This window comes from Protopterus annectens, chromosome 2.part1, assembly GCF_019279795.1.
Source record: "Protopterus annectens isolate FY-2018-M chromosome 2.part1, PAN1.0, whole genome shotgun sequence".
Classification (NCBI taxonomy): Eukaryota; Metazoa; Chordata; order Ceratodontiformes; family Protopteridae; genus Protopterus; species Protopterus annectens.
In genome coordinates, this window is record NC_056729.1 from 432,481,828 (window position 1) to 432,497,655 (window position 15,828).

Consider the following 15,828-nt stretch of genomic DNA (forward strand, 5'->3'; position numbering starts at 1 on the left):
ATTTATCTAAGAATAGATGAATAAGACTAATACATTTGTATTAGAAATGGTGTAGTACAAATCTTTATAACATATTACAAAATTAGATACACCTAGTAATTTATGATAAGAGATACTAAGGTCTTACAAAAACTTAAGAAAGAAAAACACTAGAGATCAATAGATAAGAGTATAGAAGAACAGCAAACAAGGAAGGATTTCTACTGTTATTTAACACATAGGTTGTGATACTATATGAAGGTGTTTGATCATTCCACAGTATATACTTATTTACATGAGAAAAAAATCCTAAGGAAGGTTAAGCTCACTAAAAATTAGTGAGACAACACAAGATCATGATAGGCTAGGAATTGTGGGAGTCTAGTTAATAGTTAGGTACTTAGTCTGGGTTAACACAGGGGCATAGCCAGTGTGATTTGAGGTAGGGTTTAAGCTTGCTTTTAAATAAGCTGACAGAGGATATTGAGGTTAGCTGGCTTGGGAGGATGTTCCAGGCTTTACCTACTGTATTGGAGAACAAGGTGTCACCAGCTAAGTTGTTGGATTTTGATATTTGTACAAGTAGGTTATTAGCTGAGCGTAAGGTCTTGAGGTTATTATAGGGGATGACTAGGGATGTAAGTATGGGTGTATTTTGAGGTAAATACAGGATCTTATGGGCTACTATTAATTGATTGAAAAGTATTAAATTTGGCAGCTCTAACCATCCTAACTGATTCAGATTGATACAGTGATGAGTTCTATAGGAGGACCCAGCTGCAAATCTGGCGATATTGTTGTAGGAGGATGTAAGTTTACTCAGATTACTTCTACATATTTTGGTATAGATAGGGGAGGCATAGAGCAAGGTAGAGATGAGGTGGGTACGAGCAATAGTAACCCTGGCTGGAGGTGTAAGAAAGGGTTTTATTCTATAGAGGGAACCTAGTTTCTTGTTTACTATTTTTATGGTGTTGTTAATGTGAGGTTCAAAGGACAAGTTGTTATCTATTAATACCCCGAGTAGTTTGGTGGTTGGTTCAGGAGATATTATAGTTCCATCATTTGAAGTAATAGTAAAGTTAAGTGGGGAGGTTCTGTGGGTGGGGTAAAAGTAGCATTTTGTTTTTGGGGTTAAGGATAAGACGTCTTTGTAGGAGCCAGTTTTCAACTGTACTAAAGGTAATTTGGGTTAGTGACTGAAGTTCTGATTGAGAAGCAGCAGCGCATATGAGTGTGGAGTCGTCAGCGTATTGGATACAGTCAGCTTGAGGAATTACAGAATGAAGGTCATTTGTAAAGATGGAGAAGAGTAATGGGCCTAATATAGATCCTTGCGGGACCCCTAGAGTGACTGGGACGTGGGAAGATAAAGTATTTTCCCATAGTACAGCCTGTTGCCTGTTATGTAGGTATGATTGGAACCACTGTATAGTATGGTTGTCCAATGACAGGTTTTTGAGTGTGTCTATAAGGAGGTGGTGATTCACCATGTCAAATGCTTTGGACAGGTCAATAAAAACAGCTGAGGATAGAGTATCAATATTACGATTGCTGTTAATATGGTTAGTGAAGGATAAGAGAGCAGAGGTGGTGCTATGAAATGGTCTAAAGCCATGTTGACAGGGTGCTAATAAATTGTGATCGAGTAGGTAGGTTAACAGTTGTATGTGTATACATTTCTCCATCATTTTTGCCAAAGGAGATAGAATAGCTATGGGCCTATAATTGGACAACTCTTTGGAGTTACCGCCCTTATGCAGGGAATTATGTGAGAGACTTTCCAGATTAGGGGAATAGATCCTTCAGAAATAGTTCTGTTAATGAGGATGGATATGGGGTAGGCTATGACTTTAGCAGCTTTTGCAGGTATTCTGCAGGTAATTTATCAGCAGAGAGTAGTGGGTTTAAGTTTCTGTATGAGGTTACAGATAAGTGAAGTGGGCACTGGCTGAAAATGAAATTGATGAGAATTATTGGTAAAGGTTGTGGCAGAGCCTGGGATGCTAGGAGATAGCTGGTTGGCTAGGGATTGTATGGTTTCAGTGAAAACGTATTAAATGAGTCAGCTATTTGGATGGGATTGTTGTGATCAGAGCCAGAGAGAGAGGGAGTACTTGAGCATCCAGGGTGTAGGAGGTTATTGATACCTCGCCAGAATTTTTGGGGATTATTTTGGTTGGTTTGTTGTAGTTGGTAGTAGTAGTTTCTTTTATCGGCTAATATGGCTTTTTTTGTTTCATTTCTTAGCTGTCTGAATTGCAGGTGGTCTGAGGAGCTTTTTGAGCGTCATTTGGCCCATTGTTTATTTCTTTGGAGGATTTTTTGTTTGGTCGTTTTGGTGAGCCATGGTGCCGGTTTGGTTCTAATTCTAACTTTGTGTAATGGGGCATGGCTGTCTAAAATGGTTAGAAATTTAGAGTTAAAGTATTTCATGGCATTATCTATTGGGAGGTATTTCAGGGGTGACCAGTCACAGGTGACTAGTTCAGCTTGAAAGTGAGCAGGGTTAAAATTTTTGGTAGTGCAAATAGTTCTACAGATGGCAGAGTTTAGGATGACAGTTTTTGTTCTGATTAAATAGGTAAGCAAGTGATCACTTATGTCCTCAGGGAGGGTGCCTGTTTTATAGTTTAGTTGGGGGGTATTAGTGAGTATCCAGTCAAGGGTACTAGTTTTGTTGTTAGTTTTATTGGTGCGGGTTGGGGATGTTATAGTTTGGGTAAAACCATATAAGTTGATATGAGTAGAAGGCTGCTCAGATATACAGGAGTTCCAGTTAATGTTAAAATCTCCAAGTATAATGGTTTCTTGGGGGTAGTTACTTGAGAGCCAGCTGAGGATAGCCTCTAATGTGTTGATGTTATTGCCTGGGGGAAGATGGACACATGATAGATATATGGCTTTGCTTTTGTTAAGCTGAACCTTAGTTAGAAGAATTTTTGCATTGTTGCAAAGTGGAGGTTTGGAGTCTAACAAGGTAACTTGTAATCCATTCTTATAAAGTATGGCTACGCCTCCTCCTTTTTTACTGTTGCGGTCACGTCTTATGATATTATAGCCAGGGGGTAGAACTGCACTGTCTTGTATTGATGGATTAAGCCATGTTTCAGACAGACAGAGGATGTCAAAGGAATAAACATCAATAAGGGCATGCAGGTGAGCTATTTTGTTATTGATGCTACGAATATTAAGATGAGCTATCAGGAGAGAGTTGGGGGACTTGGTAAGTGTCTGTGTGATTGAATTTGTTGGTGTATCAGGCTGTGTAGCTGTGATAGTGGTAGGACCTGGGTTAGGGTGTATATCACCATCTAACAGGGAGTGGACCTGGACTTTTAGGATGAGTTGTAGAAGTTTAAAAATTAGGTTCTTATTTTTTCTAGCTAGTGGGTTACATTGAGAGATGTGATGGAGTCTATGAAATATGGCTGCTGAGTACTTAGCTGAGCTGGGGAGGTTGCTAACACTATGAGTGGTGCTGGGGGTAAGGTCAGAGGTGTGTGTGATGTGGGTATGCAGTCCTAGGAATCTATGGTGTTCGTAGAGAGTAAGTAGATAGGGAATGATAAGTATAATTCGGAGTAGTAATAAAGGTAAGGGTTTACAGGATCCTTGAGCCATTTGTTTAGGTTAAGGTGGTTAAATGTAGGGATATTTGTGGATAGAGTGGTAGGGTAATGGATAAAGGTAAATGAGTGATGGTTCTTTAAGGGGGAGGAGATACTCTGTATTACACCCATACATATGGCTACAGTTACAATACATCAACATATACTATCCCCTGTTATAGCACATACTTGTTGGACCAATCCTGCCACTGACATCAGCTGGTGAGGAGTATTTCTGTTCAAAGCCCTTATATAGCATCCCTTATGGTGTATGCGGTGTTTGCCTTGTGACCTACAGCAGTACACACAAATACTGCAAGCATTACTATGCTCAACAATACATCACTACAAGATAACTGTTTCCACTATATGGATTGCATGCACTTTAAATACTACAGAATAGTACTACATACACAGACATACTGACTGTTCTACATACCTTATTAGTAACCCGACGTATCGTTAACAGTTGATTCAATCCTTTTCGGTTTGTGTTTCAATGATATTTGTAATGTTCTGCTGGTATATACGGATGGTTTGAATGTGTGATGACACATCCTTTTCTAGTTACATATAGGTAACGTGGTATCCTGTCCAACAATTGCTGTTCCAAAGTAGTTAATTGGATGCACATCAGCTGTGCAGCTACTCCATTAGCCAATACCATGGCAACAGTGGTGTATAAGTGAGTACTCCTTTTAGGGGTTGTCCGTTTGCCTTACTTTCGAGGGAGACGGCCTAGATTTGTTATTGCGATATATTTCAACAGCCATATGGAGACATACAGAGATATATTAGCTTCATGACTCCCGTGGACTGTGTGTAATGGCTAGACAATTTAGTTCTACATGTGAGTACAGCTGTTATATTTCGGAACAGTGCTACTTATGCAGGGTTTGTTTGTACCTGATACTTCTGCAGATGTTTAAGTCTGGCAAGGATGTTTGGCCAGCTCAAGGCCGTATGGCTATGTATGAACTGTTATGTGGTGTACAGTGTGCTCACCAGACATCCTTGATTTGGTGTACAAGTGTAGAATACTGTGCTGTTGCTCACTAATTGCTAACACATCCAGGTGTACGCACAACCCTCTGAAATGGGATTAGTGCAAACAAACCCTATTACATCAGCAGCTGTTCCATTGTATAACAGCCGTTATTTCACTTAGGGCCATGTTACTGTGTCTCTGACAAGGTATGTTAAGGCTTCTGCAGATGTCGTACAATGTGTGAATGATTTATGATGTTATTACAGTTTGTATTGTAATATGTTTGGGTGTGGGGGTGATGTTGGTGGGTGTGCTTAGCAGATGCAGGTGTGTAGGAACTGCTTTTATACATAATCACTATGTGCGTGAAGGTTCCTTCCCTATTTGAACACCTATTCCTTTTGTGGACTACTACAATGGTATTTGCAGGCTGATTCATTAAGGCACTGCTATGTAGTTCCTGTATAGCATGCAGATGATGTTAGTCCTTGAATCCCTTCGGAAATAAATCTGAATGTAATAAAGTGTTGCTACATGATAGCTGTGTATTTCTGTCATAGGTATTTGCAGTCATTGTTGTTGTGTTGGTGACTGACCGTCTTTGGCTAGGGTTGCCACCTTTTCATATGTCCATAGTGGGTCCTTTTCGGGACACACATCTGATTTTACAAGCCGACACAAACCCACAGTCCGTACAAGGGATAGAACTTTCCTTTCTTGCCTAATTATAAGCTTTTTCTTGTAGCAGTTTAGTAGCTTATCCTGTTTCCTGTACCATTTAGATACTTTAGATACAGAAATAACTATTGTATGCAACTATTACAGTACATATGGGACATAATTATGTCCTACAATCCCAGGACATTCACCACGTTTAATATATTTGGTCAGGACACAACCGCCTAAAGAGGGAGTGTCCCTCGCAAAGTGGAACAGATTGTAACACTATCATTGGCTCATGTCCATAGCACATATTTGTAATGGTGTATAGGCATATACTCTCCATATCCTTTGTTCATAAAGGTTGTTACTGGCGGAATGTGCGATTGCTATGGTCTATGTTATACACATATGTGAACACTTCAACCACTGTATACAGGAGACCTACGGAATTCCAAAACCACAGTGTTCCGACACACACAGTCCCGGGAACAGACTCCCATACCCCACATTACCGACATCGACAGTAACTTGCGAAGGTAACACGAACATGGAACACACACATGCACACAAAGACACACTGCTACCCAACACATCCAAACAAACCATCCTACACTGCATATGAGCACGTGGCCAAGCCCCCCTTCACACCCCATTTAGGTGTCTGCGCCCCACACACCACCCACTACTTTAATATTCTACATCCTAGGTCACGCAAACAGATGCACAAAGCTAACCCACAACCACACATTACAGTCCCCAACAACACACACCACACACAGAACACACACTTACACACACTACAGCCCTAAGAAACACACGTACACACAGTAACCTACCCAAACCACAACACCAGAAGCACTGACTAACTGTCCATTAACATCGTTAGATTACACCTTGCGCATCTGGTGTTTCGGTACTGTGTTCTTTCGGACCTTAAGCCTCGGGATTACGTGCGTCGGTATGTAAAGCAGTCGGTATGTGGTAAGTATCCCATTTATATGTACCTCCATGGTTATGTAGATTTTGTTAACCTATCTATATATCTACATATATATGTATATCCCCATATATAGACATATCTCTCTCTCTATATATATATATGATTGTGTGTATATATATATATATAATTGTGTGTGTATATATATATATATATATATATATATATATATATATATATAGTATATATAAAACATACACCTTTCATTGTGTACATGCCAGTTTGTCCTATTTCAACACATTCATACCTTTTGAGTTTTATCCTGTCAGTATACACAACTGCCATTGGTACATCTCAGGTAGCTTAGTGGTATGTTATTGTGATGAATGTGTACATGGTTGTGTTCTAATCCTGGCAGTGATATCTTACTTCTCAGAGCAGGCACTGGTAGTGCAAGGGTGATGAATGCACATTTCAGCGGTTGTGTGTTTCACATGTTTATTATTCTGTGGAGAACTAGCTATATATGCAAGCTGTGTTTAAGGTATACTATGTAACATGTACACATCTGTGAAGATTCCTTTCAGGGATACTCCCCATTATTTGGAAACACATCCCTGATTACATTTTACAAAACCCCTCACTAATTCTCCGGGGAAACCTCGCAGAGTGGGTGGCGAACAGTAGCTACACCCCAGGGATCCCGCAAGTGGCTCTGCTCCACAGAGGGACAGTTAGTTGATTGATGGATGCGACAGCAGACACATTTTGCCTATGCTTATGAGTGGCCTCGGTGGTTAGCCATGTGCCTACCTATGTATCTATGAACCTGTACATACAGTATGGACACATGCTGATAGCTTAATATACTGTTCAGGTATTGACTTACCTTGTGCCAATGGCAGTTGTGTGTACAATAGTTGAGGGCTGCCTATGTAGGATGCACACAGTAGACCACCTATACATGACAATTTACAGTTGGTCGTGTGTGTGTGCCATCCATGTTTGCTGTGTGTGCAGGTGGAGAAGGGTGTTAGTCCATGAGTGCCTACACTGTCAGTATGTGTGCTATACGTTCCCTCTTTGCCAAGGCATGGGCATACTGGGCATGCCTCTGTTTGTCTACTGGGGCTAGCACAGGGTGTTCATGGTCTGAGCCCCCCTGTGCCTGTGGGTCCCTTGGCAATGGTGGTGGGCTGTGAGGGCCTTCACCATTCTGTTCCCTGCTGCAGCTGTTTCCGCAGGATCATATTGTGTAGCATGGCACATACTATAAAGATGTGGGCATACGTTCCTGGAGAGTACTGCAAGGCTCCATCAGATGTGTACAAGCAATGGAACCATGATTTCAGCATTCCAAACACATGCTCTATGATGATTCTGGTTTCTGCGTGTGCCTCATTAAGGCATTCTTGCGTGGCTGTGTGTGCATTTCTGATGGGTGTCATCATCCATGGTTCCAGTGCATAGCCAGCATCCCCCACCAGGTGGCCATATGGGATATCCCCCCTGGCAAATACCTGATGCAGCTGTGAGGCATGCCAGATGTGGGAGTCGTGATAGCTTCCAGGACTGCTGGCACACACATCCATGATAATGCCCTGGGCATTGCACATGACCTGGCAGTTGATGGAGGGGAATCCCTTGTGATTTATGTCGTGCCTACCCTGCTCACCGGGTGGTGACTTGATGTGTATGTGCGTGCAGTCTATTGCACCCAGTACCTCCGGGTAGTCCGCCACATGGGAAATCCCGGGGAGTGTGTGTGTGAATAAGAAACACAAAACTTTCAGTAAAGTAGATAGCAACTCAGGGCCACTAACAGGAGATATATCCCAGTCAGCATTAGGTTTTCTTAGTGTTAAAGCAGAGAGGAGCATAATAGATACAGATTTACACTGTCTAAGTTTGAGTCAATATATTTATTTCAGTTAAGCCACAATAAGCATTAACCAACTGACTTTAAAATACTTTCTGTCAAGACTCACTTATATTTTACAACATAAATGCATCAAAGTCCTTTTATAAATTGATATTTGGGCCAGTGTCCCTGCCTGTGCCAGACTGGTAGCTCTACTTTCATTTCCCACTTCTGCCGATGAAGTTTCCTCAGAAAAACTGCCCAGAAAGAACCACAACCCAGTGAGTTCCTTTGGTTTTATACTGTTGTCAATGGAATGAGCTCCTTATTCTAGAATTCCTGATGTCAGTCTCATGTTGCCTATAAAGAAAAGTGTAGAGCAGTGCAGAACAGTCTAGAACAATGTAGAACAATCCAGAAGGGTAAGCCTATGGATGCCAAGAATCTATACCACTGTGCCCAACATGCATAATACTAACACTTTACCACTTTACACTTTACATTATACACACACACACACACACACACACACACACACACACACACACACACACACACACACACACACACACACACACATATACACACACACACACATATATATATGTATTTATATCATTGTGCAGCTCTTAAAGGATAAACATTTTTAGAATGATATTGTAAGACATCCCTTTGAAATTTACCTTTTTTCTGGTTAATAATAGTGGCCATATGCCGTTGTATTCTTGGAGTGACCCCATACAGGATATGTTGGAACTGTGTTAGATCTGGGTTTCTACTGATCTCCTGATGTAGAGTAGAAATGTGTTCTTTAAGTGGTTCCATTCTAAATCTTCCAGATTTTGGTGCCTATCTCTCCCATAGCTATTGCCATTAGCTATTAGATCTAATCAAAACTTGCATCATTCAAAAGTTCTTTACAAGACTACCTCTTTTTTCCAAAAAAAAAATTCAAAAGTAAACTTTATTGTCATTTAGGACCAAACACATGTTGCTAAATGAAATTTTGTACATCATCTCCTCGAGATTACAAACAGAAAGTAAAACAACCACGAGTAAAAGAATGAATACAATGCTATTCCCAGTACCAGTACAAAAGAGCAGAAAAATTCCAACACTTGCGTACAGAATAAGTATACCCTCTGCTAAGTTATAATAACTACCCCATTTAAAGACACATTACAGATTGCACATTGCCTAAGTTGTCTGTCTAACATTGCACTTGATAGGGGTAATATAAATAAATATTGCAATTACTTGGACTTTGTGTGGTATATATTATACAACAGACTATAGGTATTTGTGAAAAAAAGAAAGAACTGACTTAGTCAATGTCCAGTTCTCTGGGACTTATGCCCGAGTTCAGAAGTCTGACTACTGTCGGGTAGAAACTGCTGTTGAAGCCAGTAGTCCTGCAGCGGATGCTGCAATATCTTTTACTGGATGTCAGATGCTTAAACAGTCTGTGCGCTGGATGCATGGTGTCTTGCATTCTTTTGGTGGCCCCTCTGATGCTTCTTGCAGAGTAAAGTTGTATCTATGAAAGACGGGTACCCATTACCTTCTGTGTGACCCTCACCACTATCTGTAGTGCCTTCCTTTCCGTAGCTGTACAAATTCCAAACCACACTGTGAAGTTGCTGGTGAGGCTGATCTCAATAGCACCTCTATAGATGTGGGGAGGATATGAGGCAGGAGCTTAGCTTTCTTCAGCCTTCTCAAAAAATGGAGAGGTTGGTGCGCTTTCTTTACCAACTGGCTGGTGTTTCTCAACCATGAGAGATCCTCTGATATGCAGATGCCTAGGAATTTCATACACTTAACCCTCTCTACACTCTTATCATTGATCATGAGCACTGGGCCATTTGTTTTCTTTTTCTTGAAGTCAGTGATAGTCTCTTTGGTCTTGTTTATATTCAGGTCAAGGTTGTTGGCCTCACACCAACTGATTAGAGATGCCACCTCCTCTCTGTATGCTCTTTCATCCTTCTTTCTGATGAGTCCCATGACTGTGGTATCATCAGCAAACTTGATGATATGGACGGACTTGCACTTTGCAGAGCAGTCATGGATCAAGATGGTGAATAACAGTGGACTGAGAAGACATTCCTGTGGAACTGGTATTAATCTTGATAGACTTTGATGTGTTCTTACCCTAATTCCCTCTCTGTGGCCTCTCAATCAGGAAATCCAGGATTCAGTTACAGAGATGTTTACTGACTCCTACAGTATATATGCCAATTTTTCAATCAGCTGTATTGGTATCACTGTATTAAATGCTGAGCTGAAAACTATGAACAGCATCCTCACATATTTGTCTTTGCCCTCTCGATGTTCAAGAGAGTTGTGTAGTGCTAATGACATAGCATCAGCCATGGATCTGTTGGGTCTGTAAGCAAACTGTAGAGGGTCAAATCATGAGGTACGTCCGATGACAAATGTTTTTTGATCAGCCACTTGAAACATTTCATAACAGTGGATGTCAGAGCGACTGGTCTGTAGTCGTTAAGGCTGGAGAGGGAGGTTTTCTTAGGCAGTGGAATGATGTTTGTTTCCTTGTAGCATGAGGGTCCTTTCGCCATGGCAGGAGAGGTGTTAAATGTTTTCGTGAGTACTGTGCTCAGTTGATCAGCCCAGCTTTTTAACACCTTGCCCAGTGTGTTGTCTGGGCCAGCAGCCTTCCTGGGGTTCACCTTCCTTAGCTCTCTTTTCACCTCCTCTGTACTGAATTTGAACACAGCATCCTTCTCATTGGAGGGTAGCTTTAGTGCAGTGGTGCACAACATCTCAGTGGTGCACAACATCTGGCCCTGGGGCCAAATCCAGCTCTCGACGCAACACCATCCGGCCCCCAGAGAGTGACCAAACATTTTTAAAAAAAGTGAAAAAATGCTATGCCTTACTCCAGTCACGCAAACTTTCCAGCATGTGCTTACTTACCTAATTGACTGCAGTTGTACACACCTCTAATTTTAGCTGCGGAAGTAACTATTCTTTGTTATTTGTAACTTGTAGTATATAAACTATAGTAACCTTCTGCAAGAGTTTGTAATAAGTCATGGCTGCAAACCAGAATAAAGTTAAATGCAAAGTCGAGGCAGAAAACAGGCAATTGCATGACTGCTGTCTTAAGTAAAAATTCCAGTCACCTGTACCTATTAACTCGTAATGATTTACTATGTTTTGAGGTGGCCCACAGATGCATTAAGAATTCATGTAGTGGCCCTCCCCACAGAAAGGTTGTGCACCACTGCTTTAGTGCCAACCTGTTGTTTCTCTCCTCAAATCTTCCAAAGAAGATATTCAAACTGTCCAGGAATTCAGTGCTGTCTCACACTGTGCATCTTCTATCTGGATCTGCACATGCACCAATCCCCTGCCTTTCAAACAATTGTCTACCCCTGTTTTTTAAATATATACTTATTTCTACTCTCTTATTCACTACATATTCTTCTTACCTATTTTTAATGACCACTAACTATACAATGTCTTGAGTAACCTACTACTTTTCTGGCAGAAGTGTCATACAGTGTTAACCTTCTTACATATGACTTGTCTCACTTTGTATTCTGTTTGTTTTAATTGTAACTAATTTCCAAATCCTGTTTTACCTTTACATTTACTAATTGTTAATTATTTCTCCATATGCATGTTTTTGTGGAACTTTACAAATGTTAACTCATGTTCTATGTTTATGGTTATGTTTTTTGTGGAGCTTTTCACCACAGCCCTCCATTGAAAATGGGCTCTTAATGGCCCAGTGGACTATCCCTGTAAACAAATGCCAATGGATAAAATACATCTGTGGTTTTCTTATTGTGGGATTTGTTTGTAAACAAATCAGGCATTCATCCTGTAGTACCTGACACAACATTTTAGTTTGGGTACCAGTATTTTTCTTTTACCACCTTCCATAGCTTTTCTTTTCCTTTGTGTCCCAATAGTTGATGACTGAACATTACAAGCTGTTTTGCCAAACCATAAGGGACATAAGGTATCTCTGCTCCCTTTAAGGTCAGGTATACATAATATTGCTTTGTTCCCTAACATTACTTATCAATGTGCACTGTGTTAATTCTGCCTTAATTCCTTTTTCTTTTTGTACCTCAGTGTGAATCTTTTCTGTATTAAGTGTAGTTAGCCATTTTGAAAATACCATTTGACTCACCCCTTCTGTTATTATTTCCATTTCTGTCGTATACAATAAAGTTTTAACTGATTGATGTGGGTTTTGAACTATCACGTTTGAAAACAAAGTCAAATATACATACAGTCTGCTTAATTCCCCAGTAAATTGCCAGAAGTTGCTGTATACAGGGATGCTATCCCTTTTCCATCAGTGTGAGTTTCCTATTTAACTGGTCTTCATTTTTGCTCCATTCCTGGTGACTTCCCTAATGGCTATGCCTGTAGTAAAGCTACACATATGGTTTCAGGACCTGCTGCTGCTTGCAAGAAGAAAGTAACCTTGCTATTCAGAGCTATCAACTCTAACAATTCCATAGCCTGGGCTGACTTTTGCTTTAACATTTTGAAAGCCTTTTCTTCTATGAACCCCATTGCAATGTTATGCAAGTTTTTTCTTCCATTAACATCTTGTACACTAGTGCTGCTACTGCTGCATAACCCTCAATAAAGTCTCTGTTGTAATTCATGATTCTTATAAATGTATGTAAATGTTCCACCGTCAAAGGCATTGGTAAGCCTAATATTCTTTTTAACCTCTCTTTATAAGGTGTCATGTCTGTTGGTGTTATTATAGTCCCTAAACATGTTACTTCTTGCCTTATGAACTGTATTTTTACTTGTTTACTTTGAACCCTGCGTCTTGTAATGCCCATCTTCTTTAAATGCCTGTAATGCTCTTCAGCCGTTTCTGATTGTATCAAAATGTCATCAATGTAATGAATTACATTATCTGGCAGCTTTATTTTTTGCAGCATCTGTCACAGAATTTGATGAAAAATCACTGAGCTATTTTGAAACCCTTGAGATAACCGCATCATCACATACTATTGATTTTCAAAAGTGAATGCAAACCTTTGCCACTCCTTTTTCTGCAATGGAACAGTGAAAAAAACATTTGCTAAATCAGTAACTGAAAAGTACTTACTAGTGGGTTTAATTCTTGCTGACAGTTCTTGGGATTGTGCAGCTATTTACCTTCCTAAGATCCAGAACCAGTCTGTAGCTTCCATCCTTCTTTAACACTGGCTATATAGGAGAATTTGTTGGACTACGTCCCTTTTTAATAATGCCTACCTGCTCCCATTTGAATGCACTTCCTCATGTCATTTTGAGCTTCTGTTGTAATTGTGTACTGTTTTTGGAAAGGTGGAATAAAATCATCTGGACTACTTACCACTATAGACTCCTTTAATTTACCACAATCTGTTTTGGATTTTGTTCATAAAACCTGAAAAGTATTTGGCAACTTTTCCCACATTTCCTTTTGCTCATGTGACAATTCCACCTCAATTCTTTCCTTTTTCTGTTTAATCTACTTCTGTTTCCATACATTGTGCATATTCGGTCTCCTCTGGTCCCTGCACCGTCCTCCATAGAATCCTGTTTGAGAAATATGTCACCATTCCCAGTTATGATAATATATCCATCCCTAAAATAGTCGTATTACAGCTAGAATGGAACAAAAAAGTTGCCTTTAGTGGCCCTCCGTCCTCTTCAAATATAATGTCAACTGGTTGAGGACTGACAGCTACTACAGAGTTTCCATGAATCCCAAAATAACTGTTAATGATTTATTTTTCATCTATTTGTTACTGAGACTGCTGCTCCAGTATCTACCAGAACATTTTGCCACAGTATCACCTCTACTCATATGGTGACCAATGGTCTCCTATCACCATCCAAAGTAAAACAGACTAACCGGGTGATATGGGTGGGGGTTCACCCCTATGCTGTCCCTTCTGAGGGTGGGTTTGACATCAGTCATGTCACTGAATGCAACAAATGAACTGCCTCTGCTTTCCCTTGTTCCTTATAATCATTGGCAACATATACAAGTAGCTTGCATTACAGCCTGGGCAGTTTTTGTGAAATGTGTGTGTATGTCTGCATGAATACAACAAGCTTTGTGCTAGCACTGTGTCTTGCTATGGCAAACAGACATGAGCTGTGCATAGCAGATTTTCCAGTTCAGTGTTGTTGATCCTGACTTCTGCCAGGAGTTGCACTGCTACTTTCATATCTCTGGCTCAAAGTGGAGGTGCTAACTGAACATGAGCAATGTCTGCTGGATGAGCTTTCTTTATGACTACATCCAGGACCATGACACTGTAGCCTACCATGTCTGGGTGTGGACACCTCAATCACTGACAGAGCAGTGGAAGTAATGCCACTATGGGAGCAATATCTGGCACTACCACATTGGCCAACACCAGAGGACGTTGTGGCTCTATGGACACGTGGATACCAGCCCTTCACCAGCAGATGTTCCATCACAGATACTGCCTGATTCAGTGTGTCACTTATCCTATCCAGTGAGTCACCCACATGGTTGAGGCTGTCATGCACATCAGAATGTGCCCTGTTGGGACTTGCACAATTTCTTCCAAGGCCCTGGTGGAATGTGTCTGTGCCTCCATGATGGCTTTATACATACATCTGGTGACACGCAAAGACACAACAGCATCAGGGTGAGGGTGGATAATAGGCCTCCTCTGAGCACCTCTAGCAATCCTCCTGTGTGGTGCCACACTCTCACCATGGCTATGGGTAGACTCAACCAGCTCTGCAACTCAATAGGAGTAATCATACTACCTTGATAAAACATGTCACCCTCAACCTGCCCTATATCTGAGGCCTCAGTGGAATGGTATTGCATAAGCTTGACTGTGCTCAAAATAAGGCCAGTGGATGTGTGAGCCACAATCTCAATGTCAGACTGAACATCTGCACCCACTGACTCTGTATCATCACCATCATCATCATCAGAGGCTACCAATACTCTGACATCAGTTGGCATATGTTCTGCACTACCATTGGCAGGACCACCTGTAATAATAACTAATAAACACAAGCAGGAGAGAAACTAGGTTCTGCCCACTCAATTTAAACAATTTCGGATGTTAAAAAAATATAATACTTTTTTACTTTTTCCTCAGATTACACCTAAGTAATGATTATTACTAATCAAAGAAAGTTTGTGCTTACCATCTGCAGGTGTTTTTTTTTCATTTCTCAAAGTCTTTTGGGTTCCTAATACCATGATGTGGAATGGACCCCATATCTAAGTCAAAGTATGATTAAAATTCTTGAAATTAGTATTGTTTCAATCTTTGATATTAGCCAGAAGTGCTCTTTGCAGCACCCACAAATTGTCCAGTGTTGACTTCCTCTGCAATTCATATGGCGTTTCATGTATTGGTAATATATCTAAGTATGATTGTAAGTTCTTTTTTATAAGACCCATTTCCCCTACTACTGTTGGAACTGTCTGGGTATCCTTCTTCCACATTACCCTCATTTCTGCCTGCAAATTCTGGTATGGGTATTCTGGTATTGTATGACTTTGTGTCCCTCTCTGTACGTAAGACACTGTAGTCACTGGGTGTAGCATTTCAGTGATCACTGCTGCTTTTGTCTTCTGTTCATGGAATACTAGATCTCATTTTCTTACATCTGTTTTTGAACTGTTGGTGATGGGTGATCCCATGTGATATAAACTTCATCATTCTCTATAATGCTTTGTGGCTCATTTCCAATGCTTCACAGCTAGTTCAGTATAATAATGTTTGCACCATCCCCAATGCAACAATCTTGCCACATT